Source organism: Notolepis coatsorum (assembly GCF_963971535.1).
Source record: "Notolepis coatsorum genome assembly, chromosome: 3".
Lineage (NCBI taxonomy): Eukaryota > Metazoa > Chordata > Actinopteri > Aulopiformes > Paralepididae > Notolepis > Notolepis coatsorum.
The window spans coordinates 191,527,824-191,540,965 of NC_140167.1; the positions used below are offsets into that span (position 1 = coordinate 191,527,824).

General features: G+C 42.9%; 1 protein-coding gene across 2 annotated transcripts in view; it reads right to left on the reverse strand.

Moving 5' to 3' along the window:
- cmss1 (cms1 ribosomal small subunit homolog) overlaps positions 1–13,142 on the reverse strand; it is a 158,263-nt gene that overhangs the window by 114,436 nt on the left and 30,685 nt on the right. The window lies entirely within an intron of this gene.

Genomic DNA, 13,142 nt, shown 5'->3' on the forward strand with positions numbered 1-13,142 from the left:
GACATTTCGTTTTGAACAGTGAGCTAACGTGAGCTAACGTGAGCTAACGTGAGCTATCATGCACTACTAGACTATTGCTGGAGCATTTCTTGATATCAGGAGCTATCAGTAGCTAGCCGGCTAGATACCGTTAGACAATGCCTCATGTAAAAGTGAATAGTTGACTGGGTCATTCTGTTTAAACAGTAACGGTAGCTAACGTTAGCTCACGGAGGTCGCATGCACTAGGTTAGAGCAGACTATTGCCCGAGCTTGTTTACACAGGTGCAGGAGGGGCAGGAGGAGGAGGAGGAGCGGCAGTTTGCAGCTCCGTGTGTCTGAGACTGAAGTGAGATATCCGCTAAGAATTGGATCATGTTTTTCGATCGGTTTTCACGATCGGCGAAAATAAAGCATTATCGGAATTCACCAATCTCATATTTATACTGAATATCGGCCGATACCGATCGCTGGCCGATCGATCGGGGCATCCCTAATTACGATTATTCAGGCAACGATTCAATGCATCATGAAATCTCTTCATTTGACCACGATTCGATTCGATACATTTTCTATACATTTTCTATCAGTTAATTCCCCAAAAAATGTTGAACACACAAATGTGGCTGGGGGAACTGATTCACTCAGCATGAATGGACTATAGGTCAATAAAAACAATACAGACACAAAAAAAAACATATGTATAATCGATTCTAACATATTAAAATCGATGCATCGATTCTAACACATTAGAATCGATGCATCATTACACCCCTACCGTCGACTGTCAAGTGAGTTGCTTCTGGTCAACATGCAAAAACAGATTGTTTTTTCATCCGTACACTTCCGTTTTATACCGTTTTGAATATGAGTAGTATAGTTTGAGTGATTCTGAGTAATTGATGATGATCCATGTGTGTAACTATGCTATTTGGATAATGCAGAAGGGGGACATTGATAGGAGCCCAAGACAGAAAAGGAGAGCTATATGATGGAGGAGCCTTTTTGTGTGCGTGTGCGTGTGTGTGTGTGTGGATACTACATTATTATTTGTGTGTGTGTTTACTGGTTTACTAGTCTTATTGTACTTGGAGTAAGATACCGGTATGTAGGGTACAGTACTACCGGATTGTCTATTATAATGTGTTTATTGTAAATCTACAGAAAGGAGTTTATTGGTAATGGTACTGGAAGTTGAAATATGTTATTGTCTTGGTATATTGTAATCCCATGTGTGATGACACATGACCAAAGAATTTACCAAACCACATTGACCAAAGAATTGACCAAACCACATTGACCAAAAAACATTCCAGCATTCACTTCCCAGGACAGTTTCATCCGCCGTGGCTTTGTAGTGGTCAGGATTAACTCCCGATAGCCAGACACACACACACACACACAGACAGTCACACGCACACATAATCTCCTCCCAGGCTACCACCTGGTGGAGATTTTTAAAAGAAAAGAAAAAAGGTTTCTACGCTCTTTCTTTTCCCTCCCAGCACCCCTCACAGTCCTTTGAGCCAGGCACTAGACAGAAGATTTGAGCCCTGTCAGTCACTGATATCTCTCTAAAAGCCTTGCATTTATCCACAGGGACATCACCTCCCCCATCCGTCTCTCTATCCCCCCCCCCCCCCCCCCCCGATCTACGCAGTGGCCCAAATATGTAACAGAATGAACTTCTAACTCTTTCTTCGTCTCCTAAAGCCCTCTCCTCTGGACAGAGTGATTCACTTTGCCTTGGCTCCATATCAAGCCCTACGCCCCCACTTGTTCCCCTCCACCCGCTAACTTATAAACACAGTCAAAGTAGCTGCATGAATTAGGCTATAGTTTGTACCGCCGAACAATGTGTTTTAGCCATGAACAATGTGTTTTAGCTGTGAACAATACAGTAGATTTCAGTCTTGGCATGCTGAATGATAATCACTCTCTCTCTGTGTGTGTGTGTGACTGTGTGTCACATCATAATATCCCCATCGCGTGTCAAAGAATGATTACATCGACACATCACAATGCAGCGATCTCTGGCTGCTCCGACCTCAGCGATCGGAGCGTGCTTTAAGCCGCTGTGTTTCCTATGGCCCGTCGTTGGGCTGACAGGTTCTCAGTGTTAACCGCACACACATGTCCACCACACACACACACACCCCCACATACGTCCACTTGAGTTCTGAATCACTAACAGTTCGCAAATCCTACCCTACACCCGCAAAACCACTTTTAAAACCCTTTCATGTACCCCCCCCCCCCCCCCCCCCCCCCCCCCCCCACAAATAATGTGAGTCACTCATCATCAAAAGGCTGGGAAGAAAGGAGACAAGAGATGCGAGGAAATAGCGCATGCGGGATCGCTACGGAGGACGAGGAGATGAGGCGAGAGCGCACTTCAGAGAGCGAGGCGGTGGAAAGAGAAATTGAGCTTTTTCTACTTGGTTAAACACAGGCAGAGAGAGAACGTGTTTCGTAGGACAAAGTAAACTGGACCCAGTGCCAGCGCGGAAACCCACAGCTGCTCTGTGTCCATCCCACACACTCAACACACACATCCGCCTGCTCGGCCAGTAATGTGTCAGGAGATGTGAATAAATGAGCAGGGCTGGGGGGGAGGGGGGGGGGTTTGTGGCAGTACGTCACTTATCAGAATAGAACCGGTGCTGGACTCTCTGGCCCATTCGCAAGGTCCGCTGGGGATCGCACCCAGGGTTACGGGAGGTCAGGCTCGGGGACACTAAGGCCCTTTGCCGTATCTGGAAAACCCCTGAAGTACGGAGGTTAAGTAGTCGTAACTTTATAACGGTCGAGTCAGCGTTTCCGTTAGCCGGTAATTACCGGTATTTGACCGGCAAAATCTGTTGAAGTCCGACATATTTAATCTCTCCGGTCTTAATGTCCGGTGAAAATAATTCCCTCTAAGCACAATTTGATTATTTTAATTGTATTAAAATAGCCTAAAATTAAATAGCCTATGCGATGAACGAAACAATCATTACATTTGTTTCATCGTTGCTTCACCAAGCAGGTATAATAATGACACCTCTGTGTCAGCGGGAGATTGCTGCTAGATTTGCGACTGCATGCAGCTGCAGAGCCACAGAATCCACCATAACCCACCCATCTGTACCGGCAGAGTGCAGTACTCCAATTCAGCCATTGGCAATTCAGCTGTTGGGTGGGGGCGCTGTTGAGCAGTCCCCAGATAGAGCCTTAAAACAGCTGAATCTGCTGCTCTGCAGCGCCATACTCTTTGCAAATAAGTCGTTGCGAGGTGGAGAGTCATCACGCAAACCCACGATAATGTTGCCGTCTCTCTCTGCCAAATTTCTCAGTTCTTCGCTTGATATAATTAATACAAATGTCCAATATAACGGAATTCGTTAGTGTTGTGAAGGGCCAGATTAAACCGAATATATATATTTATTATATATATATATTTAATTGTATTTGTATATTCTCTAATATTCCTTGATATCCCTTGTATATTCCTTGTACAATATGCATTGAATATCCATTCTAGCCTACTGAACATCCCATAATAGTCTCCATTCTACTATTGGTCGAGACCTTGGTGCCAGGCTGCCATACCCCCCAGACCCAGTTCAAACGTACCGCTCAACATGTACGAACAAGTCCTAGTTCCGCGTAGGAATCTGGCTACCGCACCACTAATGGGACTATTTGTTCATAGTGCGTATATATACTGCGCTACTAAAGTAGGACTTCCTTTTCAGTCCAGTTTCTTACCCTCCAATAGAGTCACAGACGTAAAGCCTCCCCGCGACGCCACGTGTGGGAGTAAGGCCAAGTTCGGCCTACCATCGGTATTGAGACATCGTGTATATTAATATTTGAATAGTCATATTTGGCACTATATCGTCGAGTTGGACGTAGTCTATTAAGCTAATAATAGTCTGTTAATATATAGTGCTTCGTGCGGTGAGAATACTACCGTAGTCAGTACCCCATCGTTTCGGGCAGAGAACTGGCTGTTTATCCAGGATGATCGACCCCATGTGAGATTGCACCCGAGGAGCCCCAGAGCCGACGAGCGAGTGGACCTGTATACCGGATTATTCTACCGACGACAGCCCGCCTTCCCAGGCACGGATTATGCTTTGTATACGTTGATTATTCCATGGATAAAGACCCCCGACACTGCCGTGTGTTGGAACCCCCCCCCCCTGGAGAGGACGCAAGGTGAGGAGACGCTCTGCAAGACGAGGTCGCTTCACGTCTCTCCTCCGTGGACCGGAGGACGCCGGCCCACAAAGAGTCCATCTGCTTTCATCTGTGGTCCAAGGATCGCCGGCGCATTGAACGGCACTACAGTGGGTTCACCTGGGATACCCTTGGCCGGATGAGGCAGCCGGACTCTACCCCCCCCCCCCCTTCCTACTCCTGTCGGCTTACAAGCGACCGGATTAACCCCCCCTAGTGTATCCAGTCTATAATCATTAAAGTATCATTGCTGTTATTCCTTAACTATTCCAGGTCGTATATGTACCACCTGCGCCTTCAGAGATTGGACATTCTCTATTGATATACCGACGAATACTCTTGCCATAAAAGTGCATACTAATTCCCATTCATAAATGTGATTGATTTGATTAAGTGCTTGCTCTACACACCATCGCTGTGTAGAAATAAAGACCTATTTCTAATTCGTACATTTGTGTTGGATCCGTTTCATCTACGTGACAGTGTTCATCATAATATATTTATGCCGAGTACTGGGTGGCCGAATATTAAGTACAAAGGTAGTGGTAGTAAGTATCATATCTAGTAATACAGTCAGGGAATTGTACCCCTCAGTTACAATTAGCTCATAAAAATGTGATTATAACCGACTGCTGTTTATTAATGTCGGGCGACTGCCCACAGACACCTATTTGATTTAAAGTCGGCAGCAGCACCGAGTCTCTGGACTTATTTTATTTGGAATATAATGACTGTATACACAAAAGTAGCCTAGTTTTAAGTTAAAATATTATAAATCTACATGCCTAAAACTCTGACCGGAATTTCTCTCATTTGACCCCTGAGACCGGCAACAATTTTTTCTAACGGAAACCCTGGGTCGAGTAGGCATTTTTTTCTTTTTGACCTTTTTCGGTACCCATAAGTCTACGGCCTTCCGGGTTTAACCAAGTGTGCTGCTGAGCATGGTTACTTTGGGGAAGTGGATTTGTAATTAATCAACGATTAGAATAGAAGGCTTCACCTGACGTTATCTGCAAAAAGTGTAAGTAGATCAACAGATTACTTTTGTTTGTTCATCACAAATGATCTAACACCCAACAGAGTGAGACGCTGCATTTTGTATTTGTATTTGTATTTATTGGTTTAAAATACAGAGACAGTGCATGCATAGAACATTTGACTGTAAATATGCCAGTTTAGCCAGGTTGGCTAATTTTCAACTGTAGTCTCTGGTAGAGCCATATGAAATCCGTTTTATTTTTTTCCAAATTCCATTATATTTTTTTCCAAATTCCGTTTTTTCCGTTTTAATATTTCAGAATTCTGTATTTTGCTTTGTACGCTCATTTTACCATCAGAAATAGTGTCTAATAAGTGGGAATGAATAAATGTCCACAATTTAATAAGATATAACAGTCCATTTAATAGGGCTGTCTTAAATACTTCGAAGCTTCGTTCGATGGGCATGGGATTCGAATATGAAAATAAAATTTGATTATAAAAAAATTAAATAAAAAGATTATATATATTTTTGCTAAATCAACTCTGCCTCTCTTTGTTAACTACAACAAGCAATGCTGTTTGTTATTTAAGATGAGGTCGGACTCGGCACTGACAGATTTGTGTTCATTGTGCTGCTTTTATAAAGCCTCAAATGACGGCTTACAATATTTCATGAAAGCAAAGTGTTTTGTTTGTCTAAGATTTAAACTTTACAGCACTGCCTTTAAACTTTAAAGTTGAACAAAGTGCTGTACAAGTCCCACAACATAAAAAAAAAAAAAAAAAAAAAAAAATTTAATAGTTGATTCCATTTTTATTGCTCAATTCCGCGATTCCGTCCGCGATTCCGTCCGCGATTCCGTGATTGCGGATTCCATATGGCTCTAGTCTCTGGGGCAGGTGACATGAGCACTACAATAATTAAGACATAGTACAATAATTAAAACACAGTAGGATGTGTTGCTACTGTTGACACGAATAACAATGCCATTTTATGTTGGGGTGGGAGTCGGGACAGAACTTCCCTACTGCATATAGTAGGAACAGATTTTTTACCTGCTGGGTGAACCTACTTGACATAAGGTTCTAAAAGCAAAGAGCGTGGGGTAGTTGGGTTCGGCTAGTAGCTTAGCTTCCGTCTGATACTACAGGGTACTGAGGACCTTTCAGACATGGCCCTTGTTTTTATTTTATCAACCCGTTGACAGTGAAGGAGATGAAGTTTCAAAGATTGTCCTCAATCCCAAGCTGCTGCTCTCCCTCCCTCCCTCTCTCCCTCTCTATCCATCCTCATTCTGCCTTCTCAATGACCCCTAGTTACATTAGAGTGCTGGCCAACTGGTGGACCCATCACAGACAGCGGTTAAATGTTTTTTTGAACACTCACTCAAATCTTTCAAAATTATACCTCTGGAAGACTGTGGGAGAGTCCTTCTCTGGGATAACAGGCCTATTACATGCCTGCCATGTTTTGAGGGCTATCCTGGAAAATGCCTTTGAGGGATCCAATCACACATGTAATTGAGGACAAGCAATGAAGTGGCCGGGGCCCCTCCTTTAAGGGCAGCAGTGGGGCCTCGGGAAGCCTGGGGCTGGGAGTTATTCTGCGGACTGGAACTGCGAGGAATGAGGAGAAGACGGATCTCTCACATTCCACAACACAAGAGGAGGAATAACATTTGACTGAGACGTGTGCTCTTTCTGCAGAGTTTCTACCTGCTGCGGGTGGAGAACAACCCCAAGCGTCCTCCGGGTCCACTGACCGGACGGAGTGTAAAAAGAGTGCGATGATCTAATACACTGAAGGGCTTTAGCTGATAACCTGACTTGCCCTTCATGCAAGATAATGGGCGGCGTGACCGACCTGCTTTACCTCTACTGGCAGGAGTCCGGGTCCCGTGATGACTAATGCACGCGCCAACAGTCGTGTCTATGAATAGCAAAGTTTTCCAGTGTGTCTTTGGGCTGTTCGAGAAATACCTGTCTGATGACCACATGTCACAGGAGACCATTAACGACAAGACTTTTGGGGTGTTTTTGCATGAAGAATTAAAGAAAAGAAAACAACAATGTCGGGTTGCACGATGTTTTCCCTGTACAACAAAACCGACAGATAATATTCAGCCAAAATACTTTGTTCTAGAATGTTCCAGAGAGAAAATGCTATCACACCTGTACACGTTAAATTGAGGGTCAAAATGGTTTTGCGGGTCTGTTTTTTGTGGGTCCCACATGACAAGAGTTTTATTGGGCACAGGTGTCAGGATAATACGAAATCCACTTAATAATAATTAAGATAATCGGAAACACTTCATTATCCCACAAAGTGAAACTTGGCCCAGGTGCCCTCTGCGTGTTCAAAACACACAACAAAACAAAAAGAAGAACACACTTGCATTATAAGAAGAAATCATCTCGCTCTTGCCACGTTAAAAAGCACACATGGCATATTAATTATTAAAGGATTCTTATCATGACAGACTAGTAGTAGTGCGACAGAAGTGTAATCTCATTCCTCCCTGCTTCCATGTAAGCTACTTTAGATCCTTACAGACTAACCCGCCGGTATATCGGTATCTGTGTTTTATGTTATCGATATCCTGCTGTGCTAGTCTTTAAAAAAGGGCTGTAGCGGGCGGCTAGGTGGTGTAGTGGGCAAGGCGCTCGCCACCAATGCAGGAGACGCTGGGTTCGAGCCCAGCTCTCTGCATTGCTACCAGTTGGCTGGTCGTTCATACTAACACAATTGGCAGTGTTAGGGGTGGGAAAGCTGGTGGGTGGGTCCTGGTCGTTGTAAACAGCGACTCCTACAGTTCGGTCGGGGCGCCTGCTCAGCGAGGAAAAAGATCTAAGGGGGGTCAAGTTCAAGTCAAGTTCTTTAATAGTTGTCATACAGAAGTACAGAATACTTTCATACAAAATGCTTCTTACTGTTACGCTCCAGAGACTGTGCTAGACAAGATAGTATCAAATAACATAATAACATAATATAGCATGAATTTAGAAGAAGAAAATGAGGTCACAGTGTTCGGTATAGACATATGTACAATGTTCTGAGTTACCATATAATATACAATACACAATACTATGCAGTGTACTAATGTACAGTACTATCTAGTGCAAAGCAGAAATGGGATGAGGTACAATTTTAGGTACAATTTACAGTAAGGTGTACGAGTTGTAGTGCAATCCTTCATCCATAAATATAAAGTGTGGGGAGTGGGTGCTACAGTGTGTTTGTTTAAAGTGGGTGTGTGCTATAAGTGTGTGGAGTGGGTGCTACAGTGTGTTTGTTTAAAGTGAGTGTGTGCGTGTGGATGTGTGTGCTATGTGCGTTTGGTGGTTGTTGTTGTGTAGTGTTCATTCATTGTTCGTTTAGCAGCCTGATGGCCTGGGGATAGAAGCTTCTTCTGAGTCTTTCTGAGTAATCATTCCACACGTTACTAGGGGTGGGACGATACATCAATCCAGATCGATACATCGATGTAATTATCAACGATCGAATCGGATCGATGCAATGTAATAAGATCGATTCATATCGATACTCTTATTTTGAAAATCCTGTGGTGAGTCTCATATCCGCCCAAGAACAACAGCAGTAGCTCCGTGTGTGTAGACGTTACAGCATAGCATTCTCCCTTTCTGTGTGTGTGTGTGTGCGCGAGTCTTTGGAAAGACCAGATGAGGTCAGAGGAGTTTGATGTTTAAATGTTATTTAAACATAAACAATATAATACATAATAAATGTAGGCCTATACATGATCATGCAACATCAACAAATTGTTGTAGGAACGGTTTGGGAGAGGAAGGTAGGGAGGGGTTTTAGGTTGAGTTTTGAGTTCCAAAAAATGGAGCTTAAAGTTTAAAGCTCAATATATCAAAACGTGGCACTTTACAGTGAACAGGAGGTCTATTTGTATTAAAAACAATAGATTGATTTTCCTTTAAATGTCTGGAAGAGCTCAAAAATACAAATGTCAAATGATATTTTCGTTACCTTTTTTTTAGTTGATCTAAATGTTACCGATTGTGTTAAATGGGCATATGATATCATCTCATATCGATTGCAGGCACCTGAATCTAATCTAATCGTATTGTATCGTGAGAGACTTTGTGATATCGGCAAATATCGTATCGTTGTCCAAAGAATCGATATCGTATCGTATCATGATGAAACTGGTGATTCCCACCCCTACACGTTACACCCTCTCAGTGAGAGTCCGCGCTGCCAGGTGAAAAGAAGCAGTTGATTGGCTACACGTGTGTCGGAGGAAGCACGTGATAGCCTCCACTCTCCCAGACCGACTGTGGGGGGTAGGTGCGCAGCGACCAGGAAGGGGATTGGGAATTGGCATAACGACTAACATTGGGATGGGAGAAAAACTGAGGAAAAAGGAGGGGGAAAAAGAGCAAAAAATTAAAAATTAAAAGGGCTGTAGCGAGCTAATTTCTTAAGATACCGCGAATATACTGGTATCACATAAAACACAGTATAATTACCGATACTAGAAAAGTATTGCAATACCCTGCAGTTAAAAGCGGTACAAGACCCCGCTTTCTTAGTACCGGTTACCGGTACTTTAGGAATGACAGTGTTTTAATAAGAGCCGTATTTGGTTGTGGGGCAGTGTGTGTTAGCGCTCTGTTTCCACTCAGGCGGTGGCCATATAAAATCTATTTGAAATGCTTAGGCTAAATGGGGAAGCATCAGTCATATCCACAAACTCAGTGCAGACATATCACCCAAGATACCTGAGATACCTCATTGTTTCCAACGCGAGCGGCACATGGCTGTTCTCAGCTGCAGATATTCCCGACGTTAGCGCACAGGTAGGCAGGCGGCTCTAGTGTTAGTTGGCGAGTGCTCCTTTGAACGTGGATCCTCGTACTGTCGTAGTGGACTGAATAATTGCCCTTTGCAAAATCGACAGACAACAGTGTGCCTCTTCTGAATCTTGCCATGTAAGTTAAACAGTGGACTCTCAACTATTTTCCAAACAGTGCGAGTAGTAGTAGGACCTAGCAGTGTTGCTCATAACGAACAAATGTAGCTAATAGAGGGGAGGGATGAGTACCAAGTACTGTGAGTTTTGAGAGCCAGCTTGAGAGGGATGTGTGCAAGAAGAGCAGCATTTTAGAATGCGCAAATATATATCTAGAGTCATTTTCACACATTTAATTGGTGGTTTTATCAAAGTAGTTTAACTGAATAGTATTTTCAAATAGTATTATTAGTTGCAGAAACATTTAAATGAGTAGTTGTAGTTGTTTAAATCACACACATCCCTTGCTGGTTCCTGACGCTACGCTTTGCTTGATTCATATCACAGCCAGATAAATTAACATAGACTGAAATTAACTTTAGATCTCCCGGGCAACGGAATGACATGTAATTACTTACTCAGAAGCATTTTATATTACCTGAACATAGAATCCGGGGCCACTTGTGTTGAAATAGTCCAACTCCTCAAAATGCAATAGAGTCTTTCCGTTTACTGGACACTGTAAAAAATAACACATTTTATGTTCTAATAAAGATGTCAGCCCTAAGTATTTAGGCAAAGTCATAATTCTGGTATCGTGAGATAGAGATATTGAGGAATCCAAAAGGCACCAGCCATTTCAAGCTAGATCACTGGCAAAGGGAGTAGATTTTGCTCCACAGTTAAGCTATTTAAAGCTAGCTTAAATTTCATTCAAACTTCTCAAGATATGTGAATGAAAATGGGCTCAAAGGAACCATTCAAAGACTCCTCTTTAAAGCCTATTTACAGCCAGGCTACTTTATTACTTTATGCTAGTCACATGCAAAATTACAACTGAAAAAGAAAATCCCGCTTCCAGTACATATATTTGTCACAACTACATACAACTAAGTATGAGGGATCCTTGCTAAAAAAATGTATGACTCGACTGGGCTGGGCGATATAACGATAACGATAAATATTGTGATATATTTTAATAATCGATATCGAATATCGAAATAAAAAAAAATAAAAAAAGTTTTTATATATATATATATATTTTTTTTTTTTTGTGACCTGCAACAGGGCAGTTTTAAAACCAGAGACAGTGGACAGACTTGTCTTTCTTGCCTGCAACTTAAAGTAATGGCTTTGCTTGTCCAAATGACAATACTGACCAAATTGAGATTTATTTTTCTCTTGTCCATTTATTTTGTTTGCTTTCTAATTTAAAATACAGTTTGAAACCGTCTGTACACAGTAGGCTATGTGTGCTAGCAGAGCTAGACTCCAGTCACGAGTCACGGTGCACATGTGCCATGGTTTGTCCACCAAAAAAGCGCCAAAAGATCGAAAATAAACGAGCAGAGCCAGAACTGTTCAACTCCCCTGGAGCCACAGCCAGCAGAGAAGCCGGTTTACTTTAGCTTTTAAACCAGCTGCAGCCTGAGAACTGGAGTGTGAGGGGATGTAACACTAAAGATGGCGGCAACTACAAAGAATTGCTGCAAAATAAACATACATCTGTTGTTTAAAAAAAAAATAAAAAAAATTATACTTGTAACAATTTCGATAATTATCGATATCGAGAAATATGATAACATTATCATATCGTTATCGCGATATGATTTTTTGCCATATCGCCCAGCCCCATTTTTCACTCCCAAATATCGGTATCGGCCTAGAAAATACAGTATCTCCCGGGGCTCTATCATAGACTAAGGCTAGTTCTCACTACATCATTCCAATGCATCAGAGAGAGAGAGAGAGAGAGAGAGAAAGAGAGAGAAAGAGAAAGAAAAAGAGAGAGAGAGAGAGAGAGAGAGAGAGAGAGAGAGAGAGAGAGAGACATATGGATGTAATTGTGGACTGATGAGATAGTGATGTCATCTCTCAGTCAGGTTATCAGGCCCGAGGCACGGCGGCTTACAACACAGAACATGTCTCTTGTTTTTAAAATGCACTCTCTCACACACACCCAAAGACACACATGCAACACAATCATACGTACTGCACACGCACACTCATTCTGGGAGAAGTACAAGGGGACGGCATGCGGGCCATGTAGTATGGCTAGCTACACTGCTAATATGTTTACTCTGGCTAATCCTGCAAATTGGAAGCGCTAGCCTCCTTCACCTGAATTGTGCTGGGAGAGTTAAGCTTCCCTTCTCCCTCTCCCTCACACACAAACACGCGCACACACACACTCACTCTCTGTCCTTCCCATCAGCCTTTCTGGCATGGCTGCACTATGACCTCATCTGGAATGGGCTGAACTCCAGTAAAAAAAATAAAAACACACACACACACACACACACACACACACACACACACACACACACACACACACACACACACACACACACACACACACACACACACACACACACACACACACACACACACACACACACACACACACACACACACACACACACACACACACACACACACACACACACACACACACACACACACACACACACACACACACACACACACACACACACACACACACACACACACACACACACACAGCAAAGGAGACTGTATAGTCCCTTATAAGGGCTTGCTGATGATGTAATGGGCGCCGTGGGCTGCCAGTGGGGCTCAGTGTGCAAGGCACTTCTCATAATGTTTGGTTTTCCGGATGGAATGTCCACATTGCTGGGAACGCCGGGAGAAAGAGAGAGAGAGAGTGAGAGAGAGAGGTGGGAAAGCAGAGGACGAATAGAATTTAATCTCTTGAGGATTTAAGGACATAGGCCGACAGCACAGGTAAGAAGAACAAACTGAACAAGACTGGTGAGCAAAAGAAAATATACATAAGTGCATTCAGAGGCATAATGGGAATGACAGGTTAGCGTTGTAACAGCGATGATGAGAGTTACTGCCAAACCATCTGTTGAAGGATTCTGCATAGATTACACTGTCGTTTACACAGACTACTTAATAATGATAAGAGATGAATGATAATGTAACGTATAT